The sequence below is a fragment of the Mastacembelus armatus genome, chromosome 17 (genome assembly GCF_900324485.2).
Source record: "Mastacembelus armatus chromosome 17, fMasArm1.2, whole genome shotgun sequence".
In the NCBI taxonomy this organism is placed as follows: Eukaryota; Metazoa; Chordata; class Actinopteri; order Synbranchiformes; family Mastacembelidae; genus Mastacembelus; species Mastacembelus armatus.
Window position 1 is genome coordinate 1,292,945 of NC_046649.1, and position 19,843 is coordinate 1,312,787.

A 19,843-nucleotide genomic window follows, 5' to 3' on the forward strand; every position below is an offset into this window, starting at 1 on the left:
GGAGTGGCAGAAGACAGAGGTGCAAATCGATTGGAGAGGTCTAGGGAGGGACGCGGAGACCCGTGGTGATATTTTTTCCGCCCACGAACCGCAACCTCGGTCCAGGAGGACCGAAGACATGGTGTAGAAGAGGAGGAGGGTCGTGGACAGGTTGACGGGTCCCATGGGGCAGTGTCCTGGAGAGTGAAGGTAAGTGTGGAGATCTTCCTCGACTGCTCGAGGGCAATGTCCCTGAAGCTAGTCAGTATGGAGTCTTTCTGTTGGAGATCGTGAGAGAGGCGGCGTATTTCCTGCTTTAATTTGGTGATTTCATTGTTTGCTAGGCGGAGTAGTAGATTGGCATTGTCCGAGTTGGTATTGTCAGGTAGTGTTGGCGTTGTTGTTGTTGTTCTTGGTGTTGATGGCGTTGTAGGTGCCTCACTGATTGTGTCGGTCGCCATCTTGTCGGTCCGGCCGGTAATGAGTTGGGCAGAGATCTGCTTTGTGTTCTGCTGGTGCCAGCAGTCTCGCGCTGACCAGAAGAGTTGAGTATGTCTGTCGTGATGTTCTGCAGGTGATCCCAATGTTTTTTTATGAGATATCTGTCCCTATGAGATTTCTCCATCACTGTCGACCGCGCATTCAGTTAACCCATTCGACTGTGGGTACTCAGAGCTGCTGGTGATATGAACAAAGTCCCACTGTTTAGCTAACTCCTTAAAGTGCTCACTCGTACTTGCCTTGATTTGTCTGTAGTGAGGGTGTGTGGTGTTCCATGAACAGAGAGGTGCCTCTTTAGCTTGGTGATCACAGCCGCTAAAGATGTGTAGGAGAAGGTTGATTTCTTCATACCACCCTTTGTATGAGTCTGCTAGTACCATATATTGTTGACTGTGCCACTCAAACATATCAGTGGTGACTATAGATCAGGGCAAAGCAGGAACTAGGTGTAGCTGTAGGGGTTCCTTCTGCTGGTGCGTTCTGGTGCAGTTGCATGTCGTGGCAAAAAGCACTTGGAGGCAAATCTTAGGTTATAGGATGGCAAGTTTAATAGGCAAAACAGCAGTCACAACAGAGCATACAGGTCAATACTGATTGACCCCAAACACAGAAAATGATCAACTTTTATAACAGTTGAGCAGCATTAATTTACACATCAGAGTCACTCACATGTAAATCATGCCGGCAGGATGGCATACGTAATATAATTATCGTGTCTACGACTTTTTGTCTGCTTCCTAATGAATACAAAGCTGTGTCAAAAGTCTTTGTTGAATTCACACAGGTCACACAGGGAGGTAGCAGACATATTGTCTGTTACTTGCCTGCAGACATGAAGACTGTCAAGGTGTAGATTTCCCTTACACATCCCTCCTTTTATCATTCTATGATAACCACAGCTAAAAAACAAAAGTAAAAATGGTCAGGATTTCTCAAGGCAGAGCAAAATTCAGGATGTTTTCTCACAAAGATTCACAAAGATTTTCAACATTTTGTCATTATTTTCCCAGGAATAATGCTCAGGGCTAGACACTGATGTGTTGTCTTCTTCATGAAAAGGAACTTCCCCAATCAGAGATGTAAATAGATTCAGGGGAGGCATTGCCTCTGAGTAATGACATGTTCTGAAGAGTGAGTTGAAATTGAGCTATTGATGGCATGCATTATTATTCCGTGTCCACAAGGAATAAGGCAACATCCACACATGGACAGTACTGTGATGCTAATGATCACACCCATTTACATTTTCCGAACATGGCATTAAACCAGCCCCAAGTGCTGGTGTCATTGTATCCAGAATGTCTTTTAAGCTCCTGTCGCAGTGATCTCAGTCCCTTCAGTGCTCTGGTCACGGATCCATCTGGAGCAGTGTTGTTTGTTCAGATATTAATTCAGATTCAGATATTAATAAAAATTTGTCCTCAGAGGAAAAACACAATTCAAATGACGAACATTTGGATCCGCATTGTATTGTATTGTGTTGCAGTAATCCCCTCTCGACCACATTGACTGAAAAGCTCATTATGCAGTGTTTTATGCGGGTCGTTGAGTGTGTCTTTTGTCTTCTCAGGTAAATCACATGACTATTCATGATGAGACACACCTTCCTGCATATGCCCTTTCTAAACAAAAACTGTCTTAGAAAATTTAAATCAATGTATTGTTTTCTGTGAATGAGTGAACAAGATGACTTTCACAACATTTTGAAGTACTTTAGCCTACAAGATGCATTTCTCAAAAGTCTTCTGTTTGTGTTTTATGGCCTTATTTCAGTGACTTAAAAATTTTAGTTTTCCACTAACCATGCATAAATGCTGTTTTCTCAAAAACACAATCATGTATAAACTTGCTGCTCACATATTATAGCCCAGTTTGTGCTGATTATAGTGTTATCAGACTTTAATCATTAATATGTTTAAGAGCAACTGAAAAAAGCACAAATGTCAGGGCATGTCTAAATTTGTTAAGGACCCCAAAACCCCCTCAGATCCCAGAGGGTTAATAGAGTGCTTCCTAATGACATTGCCTAAAGGAAGCATGTACGGGGCGAACAGAATCGGTCCTAGCACAGAACCTTGTGGAACTCCATAACTAACTTTTGTGCACGTGGAAGGTTCATCATGGACATGAACAAACTGGAATCTGGCCAATAAATAGAATTGGAACCATTTTAACGCTGTTCCTCTGATACCAGTAACATGCTCCAGTCTCTGTAATAAGATGTTGTTGTCAGTAGTGTCGAATGCAGCACTAAGGTCTAGGAGGACAAGTATAGAAACAAGTCCATTATCTGAGGCTAAGAGAAGATTGTTGGAGACTTTTAACAGTGCTGTTTCTGTACTATGATGTGCTCTAAATCCTGATTGAAAATCTTCAAATAGTTCATTCCTGAGTATGTGGACTGATAGCTGCTTAGCAACAGCTTTTTCTAGGATTTTAGAAATAAATGGTAGGTTGGATATTGGTCTATAATTACCCAAGACTCCTGGTTCAAGACTAGGCTTTTTTAGTAAGGGTTTGATTACTGCAGTCTTAAAGGCCTGTGGTACGTAGCCTGATACTAAAGATAAATTTACCAAGTCTAACAAAGATGAGTTAATTAATGGCAGGGTGTCTTCAAGCAGTCTAGTCAGGATGGGGTCTAAGAGACACATTGATGATTTAGATGAAGCAACTACTGATGTGAATTCAGAGAGATCTATGGGAGAGAAGCAGTCTAAACATAACTGAGGTCTTACAGATGATTCAAGAGCTATTGTAGTAGAAGATTCATTTATTGCAGGTATAGGAAGCATCTGCTGAATTTTATCTCTAATAGTTGTGATTTTATTTGTAAAAAAATCATAAATTCATCACTGCTGAGAGCTAAGGGAACACTGGGCTCAACAGAGCTGTGACTTTTTGTCAGCCTGGCTACAGTGCTGAAAAGAAACCTGGGATTGTTCTTATTTTCCTCTATTAGTGATAAATAGTATGCAGTTCTGGCTTTACGGAGAGCTTTTTTATATGTTAATAGACTGTTTTTCCAGGCTAGATAAAATTCCTCTAAAGCTGTGGAATGCCACTTCCTTTCCCACCTTCGCAATGCCTGCTTTAAGGTACGAATATGGAGCTAATCTCCTCTGATTCACTAACTTCTTTTTCATAGGGGCCACAGTATCAAGCGTTTCACACAGTGAGGCTACTGCACTGCCAACAACATGATCAATTTGGTAGGGAGTAGGATTGAGGCAGCTGCCCTCCAATTTGTTGGTACATGTCATAGATGTAAATAAAGATGGAATGATTTTCTCAAATTTATTAACAGCATTGTCAGATAAACATCTGCTGTAGTGGAATTTTCTTCTGAATGCTGCATGATCCATCATCTTAAATTCAAAAGTTATTAAAGCATGATCTGACAAAACAGGATTTTGGGGAAAAGCTATTAAATGTTGAATTTCGATGCCATAGGTTGTAAGCGCGTTAGTTTTCTGCAGTGAGGACTCGTCACAATAACTCAATTTAGTAGATTTATTTGCACTGAAGAATCATCTGCATGTACAGTGGGTACGGAAAGTATTCAGACCCCTTTAAATTTTTCACTCTTTGTGTCATTGCAGCCATTTGCCAAAATCAAAAAAGTTCATTTTATTTCTCATTAATATACACTCAGCACCCCATCTTGACAGAAAAAAACAGAAATGTAGAAATTTTTGCAAATTTATTAAAAAAGAAAAACTGAAATATCACATGGTCATAAGTATTCAGACCCTGTGCTCAGTATTGAGTAGAAGCACCCTTTTGAGCTAGTACAGCCATGAGTCTTCTTGGGAATGATGCAACAGGTTTTTCACACCTGGATTTGGGGATCCTCTGCCATTCTTCCTTGCAGATCCTCTCCAGTTCTGTCAGGTTGGATGTTGAACGTTGGTGGACAGCCATTTTCAGGTCTCTCCAGAGATGCTCAATTGGGTTTAGGTCAGGGCTCTGGCTGGGCCAGTCAAGAACGGTCACAGAGTTGCTCTGAAGCCACTCCTTTGTTATTTTAGCTGTGTGCTTAGGGTCATTGTTCTGTTGAAAGGTGAACCTTCGGCCCAGTCTGAGGTCCTGAGCACTCTGGAAGAGGTTTTCTTCCAGGATATCTCTGTACTTGGCCACATTCATCTTTTTTTCAGTTGCAACCAGTCGTCCTGTCCCTGCAGCTGAAAAACACCCCCACAACATGATGCTCCCACCACCATGTTTCACTGTAGGGATTGTATTGGGCAGGTGATGAGCAGTGCCTGGTTTTCTCCACACATACCGCTTACAATTAACGCCAAAAAGTTCAATCTTGGTCTTATCAGACCAGAGAATCTTATTTGTCATAGTCTGGGAGTCCTTCATGTGTTTTTTGGCAAACTCTATTCAGGTTTTCATATGTCTTGCACTGATGAGAGGCTTCCGTCGGGCCACTCTGCCATAAAGCCCCGACTGGTGGAGGGCTGCAGTGATAGTTGTCTTTGTGGAACTTTCTCCCATCTCCCTACAGCATCTCTGGAGCTCAGCCACAGTGATCTTTGGGTTCTTCTTTACCTCTCTCACCAAGGCTCTTCGCCCACGATTGCTCAGTTTGGCTGCACGGCCAGGTCTAGGAAGAGTTCTGGTCGTCCCAAACTTTTTCCATTTGAGGATTATGGAGGCCACTGTGCTCTTAGGAACTTTGAGTGCTGCAGAAATTCTTTTGTAACCTTGGCCAGATATGTGCCTTGCCACAATTCTGTCTCTGAGCTCCTTGAGCAGTTCCTTCGACCTCATGATTCTCATTTGCTCTGACATGCACTGTGAGCTGTAAGGTCTTATATAGACAGGTGTGTGCCTTTCCTAATCAAGTCCAAGTCCTCTCCTTATTCTGAAAATCGCAGTCTGCAAGCAGTTAGCTGCAACCAACTTTCCAAAGAGAAGATGCTATCCTTAGCATTCCACAAACTTTTATATGAAAATGTATGACTATGTGATTGGTCTATACTGGTGGGGAGTAACCATGGTTTTAGACTTAGCTCTCCCTTCGTTGGTGCTCAGGCCAGTCCCAGCCTTTTGGCACTTTCTTCAGCTAGTCCTGTGCGACAGCACCCGTCTGTGAAATCTAAAGAATTCTTTACTGACCGTTTCTAGGTGCTCCTCATTCTGAGGATTCTTTACTGACCGTTTCTAGATACTCATCATACTGAGGTCATCTGACTTGTAACACATGTTGACTACGACAACGTGTTCCTGGATGTAGCCACTTCTGCCTCTCTATCTCTGTTCCTATTCACGCTATGCTGCACTCAAGGTCGCTTTGTTTTGCAAGCAGTTGATACAAAGCATATAATAACTTCTAATCCCTACAAGGTTAGAACAAGATCAAGGGTGTGATTGAAACAGTGGGTGTGCTTATTAATATTTTGAATTCAGTTCAAATTCAGTTAAAAACTCTGAGTAAAGGACAGGTGGACGGTACACAATGACAAATAGAACTGGTTTTTGTGTTTTCCAGTTTGGATGTGAGAGGGTAAGACTGGTCAAATGAGTCATAACTGTTCTGAGGATGAAAGTTTAATAAGTTTGAGTGGAAGATTGCAGCTACTCCTCCACCTCAACCTGTGCTTCGAGGAACATGACAATTTTTATGACTGAGGGGGGTTGATTCATTCAGACTGACATATTCATCCTGCTGTAGCCAGGTTTCAGTAAGACAGAGTAAGTCAATTTGGTGATCAGTTATCAAATCATTTACTAACAGAGATTTAGATGAAAGAGAGCTAACATTTAATAATCTGAATCTGACTGTTCTGTTTTTCTGTTCAATGAGAGGAGTGGTTTTAATTTTTATTAGATTTTTATGAATAACTCCTCTTCTGTTAACATCTGATTTATACGTTCGAGGGGCAACCACAATTTCTATGGGTCTCTGCGCCCCGGTCCCCACTCTGAATTGTCAAACTTTAGGTTGGCTAATAAACTCTAGAGATGAGAGCCGCACCATCCAAAGTGGGATGGATGCCGTCCCTTGCTACCAGACCAGAAAACCAGCTACCAGTTTTCCCCAGAAAGTGGCCCAATTGTCTATGAAGCCCACATCGAAGAAGACAGAAACGACTCGGCATTTTACACACCAGATTTGTAAGCTACCAAAACAAAACAAATACGGATAGAGAACAAAGTAAGACAGTGTACATTGTGGACTTTGAAAGTTTTACAAGATGTGAGCGAGGGGGGAGTCTGATAGAGGAGAGGTTTCAGACTTCAGTGATGGAGTGGGTTGAAGAGGAAAGCTCACATTTTGAGCGTGACCCTCTGCGGAAAAAAACAAAAGGTCAGATGACACAGCTGTTACTGTGACTACATCGGGTAGGGAGGGTCACTATACAGGCATTATTTGGTGAATACAAAGCTGTTCCTCAAAATTATCCATTGCTATGACAACCACCACAGGAAAAACTGGGCATAGAATACTTGCAATAGGTTGCGGCGCTTGTGATAAAATGCTTGTGGTTCTAGTGTTAATAAGGGGAGACAACAACACATGGTTTGAATGGATTATTATCTTGTGCTCAAAAGAGAAAAATGGATAGTTAAATGGAAATGAATTTATTTCTTGCTCCTGGTAGTCATTATTCCCGTGCCCAAACTGTGGCAAGACAGCTTTGAGAGTACCACATACAGTTAAAATGTCTACGCACACATCTGCCTGTCTTACAGTCTTTGACCAGCAGAGGGGTTAGTGTGTGTATGAAGCCTCAAGAAATTAACCCTTTTGCGAACAAATGGTTGGAAGGCTTCAAGGCATCATCTCACCTTGTAACAGGTTAAAGACAATACTGAATTCCACCAAATCAGTTATTAATCAGTTATTATTGTTGTATTGGTACCTGTGTTTGAGCTAAGCTGTGAGTTGAGTATGTCGCATTATGCAAGCACAGTCACGCAGCCTGGCGCATATGTGTGCGGGCTTATGCTGTTTTAAATCTATGCAGACAGTAAGACGTACTGTACATACGTCCTGATAAAAAAAACATTGTTTCCAGAATAAATTACTGTCCAAAAATGATATATTTGTACCTTAAAATGTGTAAGAATGTCTTCTCTTTGATCATGAAGTGTTCCATGAAATACTGTATCTGTGTCTGTGTCAATATTTTTATTCAATATTTTTGTTATGTGTTGGTGTGCTGCTGGAGCGAAAAAGGAGAGGTAGGACCCAAATGCAGAACAAAAACAGGAATTTATTTCCTCCTGGGATCACCAGGGCAGGGAAAACACAAAAACACAAAGTTGAATGAAACGGTAACATACACAACTCTAGCAATAAGCAAAGGCAATAATCAATAGGCACTAGGTAGCTAGTCTTCAGATACTAGGTAGTCAATGCTTCAGCAAAAAACAAAGGAAACAAGGAAGTATATATAGTTCCGGCGGAGAACACAAAACATAATTGACAACAGGTGATATTAATGAAGTAGACTAGCTGCCGGGGACCAGTGCGAGGGAAAGAGGAAGTCTTTTCAAAATACAAGGTCCCAGCTGTAAACTCAGGTAGGAGGCCTGCTGAAGGCTGAGGTGAAGAACTGGCTGGAGACTGAGGCGAAGGACTAATCAGGAATTCTGGAGAAGGAGTTGATTATGAAGGGATTTGTATGTGAGAAGAAGGATTTTAAATTCTGTTCTGTATTTTACAGGGAACCAATGAAGAGAAGCCAATATAGAAATATGATCTCTCTTGCTAGTTCCTGTCAGGACTCTGGCTGCGGCATTCTGGCCAGGGTTATGCCATCTAGAGTAGCTATAATTTTAGAAAAGTTATTTCTGAGATGACAGTTTTTGTGAGCCCGAAGGAGCTAATTTACTTTAGTTGTAATACAATTAGCTTAGATTTGCGCCACTTTGGCAAGCTATTTATACTCATTGTGTACATTTTGCACCAAAACAACTGAAAAAAAACACAAATGTCAGGGCATGTCAAAACTTGGCCAGGGCCCCAAAACCACCCACAGACCCCAGAGAGTTAATAGTGCTGTTTCTGTACTATGATGTGCTCTAAATTCTGATTGAAAATCTTCAAATAGTTCATTTCTGTGTAAGTGGTCACATACAGTGGGTACGGAAAGTATTCAGACCCCTTTCAATTTTTCACTCTTTGTGTCATTGCAACCATTTGCCAAAATCAAAAAAGTTCTTTTTAATTCTCATTAATGTACACTCAGCACCCCATCTTGACAGAAAAAAACAGAAATGTAGAAATTTTTGCAAATTTATTAAAAAAGAAAAACTGAAATATCACATGGTCATAAGTATTCAGACCCTTTGCAGTGACACTCATATTTAACTCACATGCTGTCCATTTCTTCTGATCCTCCTTAAGATGGTTCTGCTCCTTCATTGGAGTCCAGCTGTGTTTAATTAAACTGATTGGACTTGATTAGTAAAGGCACACATCTGTCTATATAAGACCTTAGGTTGAAGGAACTGCCCAAGGTGCTCAGAGACAGAATTGTGGCAAGGCACAGATCTGGCCAAGGTTACAAAAGAATTTCTGCAGCACTCAAGGTCCCTAAGAGCACAGTGGCCTCCATAATCCTCAAATGGAAAAAGTTTGGGACGACCAGAACTCTTCCTAGACCTGGCCGTCTAGCCAAACTGAGCAAACGTGGAAGAAGAGCCTTGGTGAGAGAGGTAAAGAAGAACCCAATGATCACTGTGGCTGAGCTACAGAGATGCAGTAGGGAGATGGGAGAAAGTTCCACAAAGTCAACTATCACTGCAGCCCTCCACCAGTCGGGGCTTTATGACGGAAACCTCTACTCAGTGCAAGACACATGAAAGCCTTCATAGAGTTTGCCAAAAAACACATGAAGGACTCCTAGACTATGACAAATAAGATTCTCTGGTCTGATGAGACCAAGATTGAACTTTTTGGCGTTAATTGTAAGCGGCATGTGTGGAGAAAACCAAGCACTGCTCATCACCTGCCCAATACAATCCCTAAAGTGAAACATGGTGGTGGGAGCATCATGTTGTGGGGGTGTTTTTCAGCTGCAGGGACAGGAAGACTGGTTGCAATTGAAGGAAAGATGAATGCGGCCAAGTACAGAGATATCCTGGAAGAAAACCTCTTCCAGAGTGCTCAGACCTCAGACTGGGCCAAAGGTTCACCTTTCAACAGGACAATGACCCTAAGCACACAGCTAAAATAACAAAGGAGTGGCTTCGGAACAACTCTGTGACCGTTCTTGACTGGCCCAGCCAGAGCCCTGACCTAGACCCAATTGAGCATGTCTGGAGAGACCTGAAAATGGCTGTCCACCAACGTTCACCATCCAACCTGACAGAACTGGAGAGGATCTGCAAGGAAGAATGGCAGAGGATCCCCAAATCCAGGTGTGAAAAACTTGTTGCATCATTTCCAAGAAGACTCATGGCTGTACTAGCTCAAAAGGGTGCTTCTACTCAACAGAATACTTTCCGTACCCACTGTACAAGCACACACAGCTGCTTAGCAACAGCTTTTTCAAGGATTTTCGAAATAAATGGTATGTTGGATATTTGTCTATAATTAGCCAAGACTCCTGCATCAAGACCAGGCTTTTTGAGTGAGAGTTTGACTACTGCAGTCTTGGTAGCCTGTGGTACGTAACCTGATACTAGAGATAAATTTACCAAATCTAATAAAGACGAGCCAACTAAGAGCAGGGTGGTTTTGAGCAGTCTAGTTGGGATGGGGTCTAAGAGACACGTTGATGATTTAGATGAAGCAACTACTGATTCAGAGAGATTTATGGGAGAGAAGCAGTTTAGACTAGCCGAGGTCTTACAGATGATTCAAGAGCTACTGCAGTAGAAGGTTCATTTATGGCTGTTAGAGAAATTAAAATGTTTACCCTCCTGTGACCTGATTCACCTTACTTTAGTATAACTTAAACACTTTCTGAATAGGGCCTATTGTGTATTGTGGAAGTATAATTGTTGCTCTCAGTGAGCACAGTTTGCTCTAACCTTGACTATTTGATAAGGGCCCAGATGTCTTTCTGTGTGAAATCACCTCCTTTTTTTGTGTTACCATGAAAACTGATGTGTTGGGCTGCAAGCAGCCAGACCCTCATGCTGTACCAAGGTGCTGTGTGACTGTAACTCCTTGCAAGTAAAACTTCTATATAATCTTACCGAAGTTCGTCCTCTGAGTCAATTTGTTAAAGGATTTACCTAACAACTTGGGGGCTCGTCCGGGATCGCAATATATCCTCTTCCTTCCAGGTTTGGACCTAAAAACCATGCAGGGGGAGTCTAAGACTCCTGACTGAAAGCCCTCCACCCATAAGCAGGGTGTCCGCGGATCCTTAAAAAGTCTTAAATTCCATATTATAAAACTAAGGCCTTAATTAGCATTAAAATGTCTTAAATTCGCGTTTCAAAGGTCTTAAAATTAAATCTAACCGACCCCATAAAGAAGATTTTATTTTCATCTTGAAATCAATTTGAAAGCCTTTTGCGTATTTGTTACGCAGAACGAAATAGGCGGAACCAACTAAAATACGCGTTTGAGGAGAGTTTATTTAACACATGCTTTCCGGCAGCTGCGTGAACTGCCATGGGTAAATGTAAATTTAATGACAATTGGTTACAAAACCCTAATTTTGCGCCGTGGTTAAGTCCAGTTAGTGGCAACGTGTTCGAGGTCCAGTGCAGGCTGTGCAAAAAAATTTAAAACTCGGAACAATGGGTATGAAAGCTTTGGAGACCCACATGCGGTGTGAATAAGTCAAAGCGGCTGCGGAAACCTGTCGGAAAACACCTGGCATTTTATTTTTGTTTTACTCAATAAATCAAAAGGTATGTAAACAGTTTATATAAATAAACTGTGTGTTATGGGAATTGGTTGTATTGTGTGATGTTTTATTTTATTTCTACAAAATTGGTCTTAAATTTCGTTCAGCGTGGTATTAAAAAGGTCTTAAAAAGTTTTAAATCTAGCTCTTAGAAACCTGCGGATACCCTGCATTAGGGAACGGTTTGGAGCATTGAGAGGCTAGGATCTGCTGTGAGGGGAGGGGAGTGACATGATTGAATTTTGAAAAGAGAGACCAGAAACGGACTCCTGTAAGGTAAGAGGAATTTTATACATAACGTAAAACAGAGAGAGTACTGAATTTGGTGTGAAGGGAGTCCCTGGGAGTTTCTAGCTCTCTGGGTCCTTCAGGTCATGCAAGCTGAGTAGAGTCTCAGTGAGTTGCTGTCTCATATCAGGCTGAGAGGTTAGTGGTTTCAAAACGGATCACTGACTAAAAATATCATTGACTTGACTTGAGTTCTGAAATTCAAACAAAACCGAAATTTGTGTGACGTCGGGGACGCTGGCTCAAATGTATTCGGTAAAACCGAGCAGGGCTTTCAGGAAATCAGAAACTCGGGACGAACCCATAACGTGGTCTGTGGGAGAGCCAAAGTAAACTAACCCCGCGGTCTGTGGGAGATCTGAAACAAAAAGAACCCCGGTGCAGCGTCGAAAGTGCTTTTGATCATAAGGCCAAGATAGAGTATTGGACCCTTAGGAAGAATATAAAAGCATAGAAATAATTAATGTGACATAAAGCACTTTAATAGATACTCCATCTCCTCCAATCAGATCAGTAACTAAACAATTACAGTAATTAAATTAGCTGAAACATTTCCTTCGATTGAAGTTCCAAATCCACATCAGGGGCAGGGAAATCCAGCTGACAATAGGGCGACAGTTGAAGTTTACCGTCCTTGGACTAATGAAGATGTAAGAAGAGGTACAGAGGGCATTCCACATTCACAGAGGGACCCAGTTCAGTAACCACAGATTTGGGGAAAATGACAGGTGAGGTAGCTGCTGCACAGGCCAATTAGACAGACACCAGACAGCATGCACTGCACTATGTACTTCAGACACAAACCAGGGTCAGATGAAGTGTATGAAAAACAGTTTTTCAAGAACAAAACTGCTAGGATTAGACTAACCAACCTTTATTGGAACAAAGCAGGATATGTAGGAGCAGCATGCAGACTACAACTTGAGGAAGAGAAACTGTTCAAATTGTGGGTGAGCCCACACATTTCACTTACTAAACCTTCAACAGCTGAGTGGAAAGATTTAGGAGCATTTGTAAACAGGGCTGAGGAGGTGGGGACCGCCTGGGAGCCAGTCCCAGGTGACCCTCATGTTTTCTACAACCGCACTGTAGACACATATAGCAAAAGATTGAACTGGTGTACAATCACAACAAAAGCAAAACATGTAAGTGTAAAAGAATGAGTAGAAGTGTTCACTCTAACAACAGAGGAAGAAGATCAATTCAAGGAAATTCTCTCATATTTATGGTCTACAGGAGCAGCAGATGTAGGGAAGATCAAAGGAGTAGAACCAGTTAAAATAACACCAAAAGGTACCTTCAGGCCCTTTCAAAGACAATATCCACTAAAACCTGAAGCTGTTGAAGGAATTAAACCAGTATTTGACTCATTACTAAAAGCAGGCATTATCAGAGTGTCCAGATTCACCATGCAACACACCATTGTTTCCTGTTAAAAAGGCTGCCCCATCCACTGCCTGGAAGATGGTGCAGGACTTACAAGCTGTAAATAGAGCAGTGATACCTAGAGCTCCACTAGTACCAGACCCACACACCCTGCTGAATGACATCAAGCCCAGCTCAAAGTAGTTCACTGTCATTGATGTGGCAAATGCATTTCTCTCTATTGAAGTTGACAAACAATGGCAATTTTGGTTTGCATTTGAGTTTTTGGGCAAAAGGTGGACTTGGACGCAGATTCCACAGGGTTATTGTGAGTCTCCTACCATCTTTTCCCAAGTAATGTCTGCTAACTTAGCTAAGTTTTCACCTCCTGCAGGAAGTCAAATACTTTTGTATGTAGATGATATTTTGATATGCTCTGAAACACAAGAACAATGCAAAATTGACACCACAGCTCTGCTTAAGTTTCTAGCAGAACAGGGACACAAAGTGAGTAAGAACAAACTATAGATGTGGAAAAAGGAAGTAAAATACCTAGGTTTCAACCTCTCACAGCAAGGGAGCGCCTTAGATTCACACATGTCCCCGAGGTTTCTGTTTCCTGTTTGTCTCTTATTTTGGTCAGTTTCCTGTGTTCCAGTTTCCATTTGTATTAATCCCAGGTAGCTTTGTGTTTCGTTGTTCATTAGTAAGATTACGTTCACCTGTGTCCTGAGTTTCTGCCTATTTATGTTCCCGGCTTTCCTTTTCCGCAGGAGCATTGCCAATGTTAACGTGCTAATATAGTGTGTACGTGTGATGCGAACCACAGCCGTGTCCCTGTCTGCCTGCCCGCCGAATGGCGGAGAGCAATTTACGTTTTGTGCCTGAGCCTGGAGATCCAGGTAAATAAAGCTTGTGTGTCCTGCACTTGGATCCTACCTCTCTTCCTTCATCACATCAACATCACCGTATCGTAACAACACAGAAAAGAGGCTATACTTAAAGCACCAAAACCACAAACTAAAAGACAGATGATGTCTTTCCTAGGTATGACAAACTTCTGCAAAGCATGGATACCAAACTATTCAGAGTTGTCTAGTCCATTATTGAAATTGATTTATGACACACCTATGGCAGCTCATGACAAAATAAAATGGACTGAAATTGCAGAAAAAGTCTTTAATGATCTTAAAAAGACCCTGACCAGCACCTCTGTTTTAGGACTGCCTAACTATGAAAAATGTTTTATGCAAACTGTTCATTGTAAGAATGGTCACATGACTTCAGTGCTGACGCAGCCTTATGGGGACAAAAACAGGCCTATTGCTTATTACTCTACCCAATTGGATCCAATAGCAAGAGCAATGCCTGTATGTATTCAAACTGTTATTGCATCCTCCATGGCAGTCCGAGCTTCAGCAAGCATCGTGTTGTTCCATCCTCTGACACTAAAGGTTCCACATGCAGTCTCTGTCCTGTTGTTGCAAAACAAGATAGCATACATGTCACCAGCTAGACATCTGTTCTGCATGACTACATTGCTTTCACAACCACATCTCACAATTGAGTGATGTACAACTCTCAATCCTGCTACACTAATGCCTACAGCTGAGGATGGGGACCCACATGACTGTGTTGCTGAAACTGAGAATAGAGTGTTGCCCAGGGCTGATTTAATTGATACACCTTATAAAGATGCTGAAATGACAATGTTTGTAGACGGATTTAGTAAGAAAAATCCGGACGGATCCAATTCTACAGGTTATGCCATTGTCACACTTAAAGCAGTACTTAAAGCTGAACCGCTGCCATCACACTTATCAGCTCAAGCTGCAGAACTGATTGCTCTAACTGAAGCATGTAAATTAGGAAAAGGAAAAGTAGTTAATATCTACACTGACAGCAATTATGGATTTTCAACTGTACATGTGTTTGCTCAGCAGTGGAAGATCAGAGGAATGATCACATCCTCTGGTAAGCCCATCACACACAAAGACTTTATTTTACAACTTCTTGATGCTGTACAGCTGCCTAAGAAGGTAGCAATATGTAAGTGTGCTGCACACACAGGAGGGACAGATACTATTTCCATTGGAATCCACAGAGCTGATAAAACAGCAAAACAGGCAGCCCATAAATCACTGCCTCTGCAAGCCACTGTTACAGTTGAACATCTTCAATTCAATTCAATTCAATTCAATTTTATTTGTATAGCGCCAAATCACAATACAAATCATCTCAAGGCACTTTACAAAAACTAAAACTAAAAACCCAACAATTCCCTTATGAGCAAGCACTTGGCGACAGTGGAGAGGAAAAAACTCCCTTTAACGGAAGAAAAAAACCTCCAGCAGAACCGGGCTCAGTTTGGGCGGCCATCTGCCTCGACCGGTTGGGGTGAGTGGATAGAGCAGAGAGAAAAGAACAGCAACAATAAACAACAAATAGACACTGCAAGTTGGTGGGGCCAGTAACTGCACATCAGCGATAAACAGCTCCAGAACCAGGGACACCTGCAGAAGGTACAGAGAGAGAGAGAGAGAGAGAGGGAGGGAGAGAGCACAAACTAGGGGAGAGAGAGAGCACAAGGTTAGTAACATTCAATGGTGGAATATACATGAGGTGGGAGGGGGGGGAGGGGGGGGTTAGGGTAGGGGAGCTCAGTGCACCGATGGTCCTCGGGCAGTCTAGGCCTATAGCAGCATAACTAACTAAGGGATGGTTCAGGGTTGCCTGAAGCCAGCCCTAACTATATGCTTTGTCAAAGAGGAAGGTTTTAAGTCTAGCCTTAGAAATACAGAGAGTGTCTGCCTCCTGAACCCAGGCTGAGAGCTGGTTCCACAGGAGAGGAGCTTGATAGCTAAAGGCTCTGCCTCCCATTCTGCTTTTGAGAACTCTGGGAACCACAAGTAGGCCTGCACTCTGAGAGCGAAGTGGTCTATTGGGATAATATGGTACTATGAGGTCTTTAAGGTATCTTGATGAACAGATACTTAAAGACATGCAGAATAGTGCATCTCAGCAGGAAAAAGACTTTGGATAAAAAATGTGTGTAAAATAGATAACAAAAACGTTTGGAGATGTAAAGATAACAAAGTAGTGTTACCTAAAAGTTTATTCAGATATGCAGCTGTACTGACGCATGCTAATGTGCATACGTCAGCAGGAGGGATGGTAGGACTAATAAACAAAGTGTTTACAACATATGACTTTACAAACTATTCTAAAAAATTTTGTCAACAATGTGAAATTTGTGCAAAAAACAATCCACAGGGACAGATTGTGTCAGGAAATAGTGGAAACTTTCCACTACCTAAATATCCTTTCCAACACATCTGCATGGATTTTATTGAACCGAATAACTGTGAGGGAAAGAAATACTGTTTAGTGATCATTGATCAACTGAAGTGTTTCCAGCAAAGCATCCTGATGCACTAACAGTAGCTAAAGCACTGACAACTACTATTATTCCCAGGTTTGGAATTCCAGAGAAAATCTATTGTGATAATGGTACACATTTTGTAAACCAGGTAATTAAACATCTCACTACAGTGTTAGGAATCCAGGTAAAATATCACTGTTCCTATCACCCGCAGTCAGCAGGGCTAGTGGAAAGAACAAATGGAACAATCAAATTAAAGCTCAGGAAAAGTATGGCAGACACAGGGAAAACCTGGATGCAATGTTTACCAATAGTGATGCTACATATGCACATAACACAAGTGTGAATGGACTATCACCATTTGAAATGTTGTATGGTAGACCTTATCATCTTCCTGAGCTAAAACCAGTCATTAAGGAAGATGCTCACATGACTGAGACCATTGCTGATTACATGGCAAAAATGTTGAATAATAAAAATGTTGTATCTGTGATTAATGCACAACAGGAGGGTCTTGAGCCTGAACCAGACTCAAGAGTGAAACCAGGAGACTGGGTCTTTGTAAAAATCATAAAACGGAAGCACTGGCATTCCCCACGCTGGGAAGGACCTTACCAAGTATTGCTGTCCACTCCCACGGCTGTGAGAATTGCTGAAAGACCGTCCTGGATTCATCTAACACACTGCAAAAAGGTAAAGGTACTGTCTGAGTAATTCTGTCAAACCAGCAGGGACTCACTCTAAACTTCAACTAACCTGTGGTGTGAAGCCTAGCTACAAAGGGGGGTGGAACCAATAGGGACCACTCGTCTCAAACCATTGAAGAAATCAACCACACCCAGGGGAATTAGGTTAGTGAGGAGTAGAGTGACCTGGGGAGAAGACTGCTCAGAAGTACATTTTGCCATGGAGAGTCCAATATATCGACCTTGGCACCCCTTTAGACTGTTTTGTGGGGTAAGGCTGACAATAAGCATCTTGATTGTTATATCACTCATCACAGTTTTACCTATTTTGTTTCTCTTTGCTCTCTTTTTGTTTGCAGCAGCCAGAGAATGCTACTGACTCCATTGAGATAAGACCTAGTATATTCTCCCCCTTTGTGAAGGAATTGCAACGGCCAGGTAATATCATGAACAACACTAAAACAAAACCTAGGACAAAGAGAGCTAATGATGTGCCCACTTTTATCTTTTGGGCCGATGAGACTCAGACTGTACAGTTTGATTTTTGTAATGTGGTCAATTGTGACTGTGCAACAAGAACAGCTAACAGGGGCGACTAAGTATATCTGTGCCACTTTCGTGGGAGTTGGTGTCCACCATGGTCTTATGTGAGGTGGAATACAGGACTAAAACAGTGGGGATACAAACCATATCGAGCACAGAGGAAGTGGAACAAGGGAAAAAACCTTCTGCAACGACTTTCAATAGTCAAGGGCACAACCTCTCCCCATTGCACAAAAGGCCACTGTAATCCATTTCTTTTGACCCTCAAGGACCCTACCACCATTGACTCAGACCTTTATGTGTTAGGGGCCAATATTCCTGGAACTGATCCCCTGGGGCAATTCCAGATCAAGGTCTTTGTCAGGTTTACGCTACACTGACATGGTTCTTTTCCTGAAGGCAATGAAACACACGACAACTTTGTACCGAGTATATGTCTGCAAGTGAAAACCACCTCAGTTGCAAACGGAGAGAAGAGACTTTCTCTCCCCATGCGACTTTCACCCTTCTCTCTCTCTTCACTTAGCAGTCCTTTGTATAGTGGGGAACAAAACCAGACACAGGATACATGGGTGCAATAAAACTTCAGTTCATCATGGGTCATAAGGTTATGGAGGTCAGCTGGAGAAACAGACCTCTCACATAAACATCTTGTTTTCAGATCTAATTCCACAATGGCAACCTTTAAACTTTTGTCCTTATAACCCCAACAGTCTTCTATCGCTGACATCATGAGACAGCTGGTGCCAACCAGCCTACTAAGGTACCAAGTACAGACAAACCTGAAGAGGTGCCATCCCAGTCTCCCATTTTAATAGTATTAAACCTTACCACCCTCAAAGAGACCTTTGATATAGAAATGGGCTACACTGATAAAAATGAATGGTTGAATTGGATCACCAACACATCCCAGCAACTGCGAGTTTCTGATTGTATTGTCTGTGCGGCAGCCAGACCACAACTAGGGACTATGCCCGTTAGACTTAATCCACACAATGATCCAACAGGCCTGAACTGTACACTGCAGCTGTTTACTTCCACCTCCCCTCCGGCCAGTAAACAGTGTCAGTCTTTGCATTATTTGATGCCACCTGCTCCTGTTGTTACTCTATCGTTCTTTACACCTTATAATGCTAATTATACCTGTTTTTTGAGAAATTCTACTTCAGGGAGAAAGGTCGGTGATCTCCACTGGTACAACTCTACCACCAATGTAAGCACTCCTGGGGCAGGCTATGACCCTTCCTGGTTCACAGACCATGTTACTGCACGTGCTGACCTGTGGTGGTATTGTGGGGGAAACCAATTGAGACCAGTGCTCCCACCTGATTGGCAGGGAACCTGTGCTCTTATACAATTGGTGATGCCGTTTTATGTGTTACCTCTGTCTGGTTCTTCCCTACACAGCCCACACCGTGTGAAAAGAGACACTGCAGCAGCCGGCAGTTTTGATAACAGAGTGTACATTGAAACCATCGGAGTGCCCAGAGGAGTCCCAGACGAGTATAAAGCTAGAAACCAAGTTGCAGCAGGGTTTGAATCTTTCCTGTTTTGGTGGTCAACCATTAATAAAAATGTTGATTGGATCAATTATTTGTATTACAACCATCAGAGATTCATTAACTACACTAGAGATGCTGTCAGAGGCTTAGCAGAGCAGTTAGGTAAAACTAGTCTTATGACCTGGCAGAACCGGATGGCATTGGACATGTTGCTGACTAAGGAGGGAGGTGTTTGTAAAATGTTTGGATCTCCCTGTTGTACCTTTATTCTTAACAACACTTCCCCAGACGGATCTGTCACTCGAGCTTTACAGGGACTTCAAGCCTTATCTGAGGAGCTCGCTGAGAATGCTGGTATTGACAACCCTTTCACTTCTTGGATGGAGGGAATGTTTGGTAAATGGAGCGGTCTGATCCAGTCCATATTCATCTCAATGGCTGTGATGACTGCTATTTTGGTTACCTGTGGTTGCTGTTGCATTCCATGTATTAGAGGCCTTTGTCAACGCCTTATTGACACAGCAATTAACAAACAAATGTATCAGTCCATAGGCTCCAGCAGATCCCCGTGACCCTGAGCCAGGAAAAGCGGGTATAGAAGATGGATGGATGGATGGATGGATGGATGTATCAGTCCATTTCAAAGGATGGCCAGGACCCTGAAACTCCTCCAGAGCCAATGAAGGAAGACTGTGACCTTTACCGACTATGATAGATTTGTCTTAACTTCTGAACTGTAAGGCACGAATCACTCCAACATTGAAAATTCCT